The 7,664-nt window shown below is 41.6% G+C and overlaps 1 pseudogene; it reads right to left on the bottom strand.

The window, feature by feature from the left end:
* Nucleotides 1-316: 316 nt before the first annotated feature.
* LOC147428137 (ethylene-responsive transcription factor 5-like) lies at nucleotides 317-1,212 on the bottom strand (annotated as a pseudogene).
* Between the last annotated feature and the right edge of the window lie 6,452 nt (nucleotides 1,213-7,664).

The raw sequence follows: 7,664 nt of genomic DNA, 5'->3' as shown, positions 1-7,664 counted from the left end.
AGATGAGCTCACCGATGAGTTTCGACTCTTTGTCAGCCAAATGGGAGGCTGCAGGCTCTCACTAACTCCCCCACCAGGAACCAATGCCTAATTCTCATGGACTCCCACCATGTCCTTGATGATCGCTCAACAACACGTACTGAGATCTCTCTCTCTCTCTCTCTCTCTCTCTCTCTCTCTCTCTCTCTCTCTCTCTCTCTCTCTCTCTCACACACACACACACACACACACACACACACACACACACACATAGAGGCACAAGCACTCTTCTATCACATGAGAGGCTGCATTGCAGTTGGCCAGGGTAGCCATGGCGCTAGCAAATGAGGAGGCCGATGAAAGGCAAGAAACACTCGCGCAACTCATGCAAACAAAACACATCATCTAGCTCTTCTATCTTCACCCCTCTCCTTCAAAGCTCACTACCAGACTTGATGGTGGTGAAGATGATGATGGATCTTGCATGCGCTTGAGTTGTTGACGTTGTTGCTCGATGCCTGCAACTCCATATTCGACTAGTGCTTCTCATTTCACTCTCTTCTTCTTCTTTGTCTCCACCTCTTTCTCTAGCATTGGAGCCACGACATTAACGGAAAAGTTCAGCAATGCGTGTGCCCCGCACATCTTCAATGCCACTCGATCATATGCCAAAGCGGACTCCTCATCCGTGTCAAAGGTCCCTAGCCAAACACGGGCCCCTTGCCTTGCAGAGTCTCGGATCTCGACTGCATATTTGCCCCACGACCGACGCCGTACTCCTCGGTAATTCTTCTTGTTGGAACTCTTGGCAAGCTCTGCGGGTGTTAATGATGAGCTTGAAGGGGCAGAGCACAATGTAGAGGTAGCACCATTTTTTATGCCCTTCTTTGGAGGAGTTGTATTTTGCGGTGTTGATAATCTGGGTGCAAGGTGACTCTCCGTCGATGCATCTTCGCGTTTTGGGGTCCGCAGAACCCACTCTGTCTTGTTCACAGCTTCTTTAAGAATGCCATACACCATCATGTCATCTGAGTCATTTTCATTCAATGGAAAACTAGAGCTTGTGCCCAAGCATGATCTCAAACAAGTAGGGGTGACTTGAACAATCTGTACGAGAAAACGAGAGTGGGTCGAGGGGCCGGACTCGGCGACACCCGTTTGAAGGATGTTTCTTACGCACTATTGCCCTTCATTTGAATCATAATCTTGCACAATGTATGACATAAACCTCATCTATGCGACGCATTCTTCATCAGTTAAATGACATTCATCAATTATTACTCCCTCGCAAACCTCCCCCCCCCTTATGGCTAGTTAAGAGAGCCCTAAATTTTTGGGGTATCATGTTTACCTCGAGATTCAGGCTAGCCCCTCTCCACCATTGATCACCTTACTCCACCCCACGTGCGGACTCGTTTCACTTAGTTCTATGTGGTCCCTCCCTCGTATTGTTGCTGATGTAAATTAACTTTACCAAAACGGAAGAGCGTGAGCATCCTCCGAATTGAACTGCGCTTGTAATGAGTAATGTTGTATAGGTCATTTTCATGTGTAAAAATCGGCTCTAGCAAGGTTCCCCATCAATAATTATTAAACGCTAGGGTAAATTGTAGTGTTACTAATCGCCTTCCAAGCCTGCCGCTTAGTTCTTGGGAAGCTTGACATATTGAGGGAATGGCTGATCTGCTGAGCTTGTGCTTTAAGAATATTATTATTACTGCTGACTCGTGCTATACTACTGGGCGAGCTCATAAGCACTGAAGCAGCAGCAACAGCAACGCACCGACACTCACAGCATAATGAAAGCTTGTCGAGCAGCTCCTTCATGCACCTCCCTGTTGGATTCAACCTTAGCAACGGCCAGGTGAAGCTTGGGATGTACACACACATTCTCGAGGGCAGTGTGTTCTTGCCATTCCTCAACTATCTCGCCTTCAAAGTTAACTCCTCCAATTCCATGAGAGTCCTAGCATGAGAGTCCTACAATCACTCGAAGAGATGACAGCCTAGAGAGAATCCCCATCAAAACTTCTCATGCTATCGTGATAGCACCATATTTGACAGACATATAGATCAAAGCACCATCAAGCATGGTATCTTGCTCAGATAGCCCCTGGCTAGCAATCTTATCGTGAATTAAAAAAATCATACATGTAAAGGTCTTGCGTAAGGCCACAAGCCTTCGAGGTGGAATCATAGGTGATTGCAATTAGAGAGAGGCGTTCCCTTCACATCTAGTAAAATCAGTTCAGAGCTAGGCTTGCCATAGCCATGCTGAGTATATATTGTAATCAGTCTGGTCTAGAAAGCATAACCCATTGCCTTTAACACTAGGTTGGTAATGGGACACTTTTATGGCCCGGGACACTTTTATGTCTTGTTAAGTGACCATTTTCCTTGAATTATGTCATGAGTTTCAAAATGGATTTTGAGGTGCTATCTGTCTAGAAAGTTGTCTCATGAGCTGAAAAAAACTCAACATTTTTTTGGAATATCAATTCCATCTTTAACCTTGTCCTTGCACAACATTTCACAACCTAAACTGTGTGTAAAAACGGGTCCTATTTTTGGCTTTTTTTCAACTTTTTGCAACTATACCACTCTAGAATTCATGTTTGTGAGGTCTATAATGCTAGAGAACTATCTTTAGTAGTCCTCAACATGTCCTGATGCTTCTAGGGAGAAATAAATGTTAAAGCTGTAAGTTATGACCAAATTACAAAAATTGACAAATCCTGTTTTTTAGCCAATTTTAGCTCTTCTATGATTTTTTTGGTGGCTTTCATGATATCCAAATGCAGTTTTGATTTTCTATGTCGCATATTGTAACATAAAGCTAATATTCCTTGAGTTTTGGGGCACCTAATACCCTGTTTTGCATGGTAGACAATGATGGTTGATTTTTTCAATTATAGAAGAAAATGAAACATTCTAGTATATCAAGTATAGATTTTTCAATATTGTTAGTTTCTTGTGACAACTACATGCATTTTTTAGGTAGTAACCATATCTAGTCATAAGGATCAAATTTGGCTAGATATTGAATAGTTTCTATGGGATTCTACAACTCATAATGTTGAACCCGGTTTTTTCATGTTTGCTGTATTTAGCACTTCATCTTTGTCCCACGATTCCCCTTGGTAAGAGATGTATTATTCTTTTGACAGGCTCCGAGGCTCCTTATGAACCTAAAGGACAATAGGGAACTAAGAGAACATGCATATATTATTTGTATTGAGCGTGGCTATAGAAACTTTGATGATAGGTTTGCAGAATGGTAAAAATTCAACTTTTTTGTACCTATTTCTTTTGGCAAAACAAAAAATAGTGAGTGAGAAGCAATCATATGTTCTGATCACCAACCCATTGAAGTTAACTAGGGAATTTATCTCAAGTCCTACAAAATTCCCTAATCTTATTTTTATGCAACAAAACATAAGAAATGACTGTTTTGATGAAAATGTACTGGTCCATCAACTTTGGAGGCTTGGTGTGACCAAAAGATGAGAAATTTTACAAGTCTCTTATTTTTTCCATGTGTAGTAGGCCTTGAACTATAACCTCATGAAAGGATTTTACAAAATGAGTGGATCTACTATGGTTTTGGAGGTTTTTTTCAAAACCCTGAAAGGACACTTTTATGTCCTGTTAGGTTACCCTGAGAGGACACTTTTATGTCCTGTTAGGTTACCCTGAGAGGACACTTTTATGCCCTCATCACACTCCGCTTGTTTATAACTGACTTGTGTTTTGAATATTGCTTGTTCTCTAGATTTTACTAACTAAAAATCAAGAAAACAAATTGTTTTTGAAGATCTCGTATAAGGGCCACAAGCTTTCAACTTGGAAGCGTACGTGATTGAAATTAGAAACAATCCTTTCCTTTGGATCTAGTAAAACCAACCCAAAGCTTTCTTGCCACAACCAGGTTGGATATATCTTGGAATCAATCCGATTAGAAAAGAAAAACCCATTCCTTTTAACTCCTCATCATGGTCTACTTGTCTATGATTCACTTGTGTTCCAAATATTGCTTGTTGCTTAGATTTTGTTAGTCAAAAACTGAGAAAATGAATTATGTTTGAAGATCTCATATAAGGCCATAGGCCTTCGAGGTGGAAGTGGTAGATGAGTGCAATTAAAGAGATAAAAGTTTCATCAAAGGGTGTTACAATTTTTTAAAGAAAATAGAGAGAGAGAGAGAGAGAGAGAGAGAGATTTCGTCAAAGCATGTTAGATTTTTTTAACTTGAAAGCATGTTTGGGATACCGATCGTCGTGGTTCAGAGGTGCACCTCGTAAAAATGGGATACCGATCGCAATGCTTTAGAGGGATACCTCGCACAAAACCACAAGGAGGGTTAGAGTCTTGTCAAGCTCAATGTTTGTGATCATACAATATGTCAATGTTATTAAGTGTTTGTTGTTCCATTTTTAGGTTTCAAAGAAAAGAAAACAGGCAAATCTCCTTGCATGGTGGAGTTCGCACAGTCCTCCCCAATTTTTATAATATGAGGAAACGTGCCATTCCCACGGCAGCGTGCAATTTTCAGTGCACTCATTACGTTCTCAGTGTCAAGAATAAAAAACTGATACTTCTTACTCACCGCACGATTTAATGTCTATCATTGATGCACTTTCTTACATCAAAAATGTTGGTCATATTTTGCACTTAGCCCACTACAAGAGATGACATCCCAGGGAGGATGCCATTTAAAAAGTTTTTGTGCTATTGTGAGGACACCACATTTGGTATACATATTGATCAAACCACTTCCAGGCATGACATAGTACTCCCAAAAACCCCTAACTAGCAATCACATAGTGAATTCTAATACCCATGTGAAAGTATTCCATAAGGCCACAAGCCTTCAAGGTGCAAGCATAGGTGAATGTATTTGGAGAAAGAGGTTCCGTAAAAACAATCAAGAGATTTCTTGCGATAGGCATATTAGCACCCAATATGTTGCAGGTGATGACATTCCAGAGAGAATTCCAATCAAGAACTTTTCATCTTTTTATGCTTTCATGACAGTTCCACACATATCAACCAAGCATGGCCAAGCATGACATCCTTCACCAACGGCGCCGTACTAGGTATCTTATCATTGATTTTGTCACCCATGTCAATGGCTTGCATAAGGACATTGGCCTTCAAGATGCAAGCATAGATAATGCATTTGGACAAAAGCCTTCCGTTTGCATCTGCTTCCTGAGCTACCCTAGCACAATGAAGTTGGGTATATCCAAAAATCAATGTGTTTGAGGTGAAGATGACATTCTGCAGGGAAAGCCCATCAAGAGATTTTTTTTCTTTCATGAGAGAACCACATTTGACATACAAGTAGACCAAAGCACAACCAAGTACAATATTTTTTCACCACTAGTCCACTATCAACAATCTCAATGTGAGAAACCCCCTCTTTGCATTTGTTTAAAGAAACCTAGGACCATAAGAGCATTTTCAGAGACTTTTTCTGGCGAGCATACCTCACTTCGCCTCTCGTAAAAGAAGACCATTATTTTTTTGCCATATCCATCTTGTGCATATCTTGCAATCACCATCCCCTACATTGCAATCACATCATGAATTTTGATACCCATGTGCCAAACACATCTTTTTTCAATAAACTTTGACTGACAATATAATTGTGAATTTTTGTGCCCATATCAACATCTTTCTTAGAGACACATGCCTTTAAGATGCATGAGTAGGTGATCGCATCTGGAGAGAGGACCTTGATTTGCATCTGCTGTGGGACAAACCCTACAATCAATGCATTTCAAGAGACCACACTCTGAGATAGGAAATTGAAAAAGTTCTAGAGCTTTCTGGCCCTAATCCCGTTGTGTGTATCCTACGCGCAGTGCATTCCAAGAGATGTCGTTTCAAGTGATCCTTACATGAGGATCTGGAGAGAGCTTGATTTGCATTTGCTAAAAAAGCCTACAGCTTTGTGGCCTTGCTCTTATTGTGCACATCCCACAATCGGAGCATTCCAAGGGACAACATTCTGGACAGGAAGCTCTGTAAGCACTTCTTGTGCTTTCTCAAGTGTACTGCATCTGGCATATATATTGACCAAGGCAGTGCTCACCGAGTGGAGGGATGGCCTTGCTTTGCATCTGTTGAAAACAGCCCATGACTTTTATCCATCTTTTCATCCTCTGAACTGCGACATGCCTTCAAGATGAAAGCCTAGGTGATTGCATCTAGAGAGATGCGCTCATTTCATGTAGAGAGTTGCGCGCGCTTTGTATTACCTCAAAATATCCTAGAGCTTGCTTGTTCCTCTGATGTTTGACACATCCCGCAATCAATGCATTCCAAGAGACGAGATTCCGGAAAAAAAGCTCCTCAAGCGTTTTTTGTGCTTTCTCAAGCGCATCACATTTGGCATACATATCGACCACGGCATATCCTGCAATCAACACATTCAAAGTGATGGCATTCCGCCCATCAAGAACTTCTAGTTCTTTCATCATACATATTGACCAAAGCACCCCTAAGCACAACATCTTTCTCAAACAGCCCCAAACTAGCAATATTATCATGAATTGTCTCACCCATGTCAACTTCTTGCATAAGGCCACACGCCTTCAAGGTGCAAGCATCGGTGATTTCATCTGGAAAGAGACCCTCCCTTCATTTGTGAAAATTGCACAGTGCTTCATTGCCACAGCCATGTTGGGCATATCGTGCACTCAACACGTTCCAAGACAGTGATAAAATTCTCAGGCATCAGTTATCTATGCTGAGTCCTTAGAGAGTGGCGGACCGCACCATCTGTCTGACTTGGTATTAGCTAAAAACACGCGGGCAGACCTGCCACTAGTGCTGCTCAATATTGAATATTTCCTTTTCCCCACGACTTTTGGCACATATTTCGATAAAGCATTGCCAACGACAATATGTTTCACCGACAGTCCCTGACTAGCAATCCTGACGTGAATTCTCTCATCCATGTGAAACGTAAGGCCATAGGTCTTGCATTTGGAGAAAGGCCTTCCTTCGTGTCTGGTTAAAACAACCCAGAGATTTCTTTCCACTATCATGTTTGGCATATCCTGCATCAGCCTCTGACTAGCAATCTCATTGCGAATTCTCTTACCCAAGTCCACATCTTCCGTAAATCCATAGGCCCTTTAAGGCATTCATGAATTCTCATCCATGTTGGCATAAAATTATCTTTCTCCAAGATCCATTGATGAGCAATCTCATTGTTAATACTCTTGTCCAAGTGAAGGTCTTGTGTAAGGCCATAGAGAGAGAGAGAGAGACATCTATCCAACTACTGACTTCTAAGAACATATGTTTTACTCCTGTTAGGAAAACATGCCTTCATCATGCTATTGATTGCATCTAGAGAAAGACCCTCACTTTGCAAGTGCTGAGTGGCACACATATCGACCAAGACAAAGCCAAGCATAGCTTCTTTTTGCAAGAGTCTCTGAATAACAATATAATTGTGAATTTATGTGCCCATATCAGCACCTTGCGTAGAACCACATGCCTTAAAGATGCATGTGTAGAGCCACATGCCTTCATCATGTTGCATAGGTGATTGCAGTTGGAGTACATCTTTCTACCCTGCTCTACAATCAATGCATTCCAAGAGTCCATGCTCCGGCCTGCTCGCTGTGCGTATCGCTGTCCCAGTTGCATCGATAAAATGATGAAGCCCG

Source organism: Adiantum capillus-veneris, chromosome 23 (assembly GCF_014529385.1).
Source record: "Adiantum capillus-veneris isolate H3 chromosome 23, ASM1452938v2, whole genome shotgun sequence".
NCBI classification, from domain to species: domain Eukaryota; kingdom Viridiplantae; phylum Streptophyta; class Polypodiopsida; order Polypodiales; family Pteridaceae; genus Adiantum; species Adiantum capillus-veneris.
Note: the sequence above shows the minus strand (reverse complement) of the source record. Positions and strands in the feature narration are given on the sequence as shown.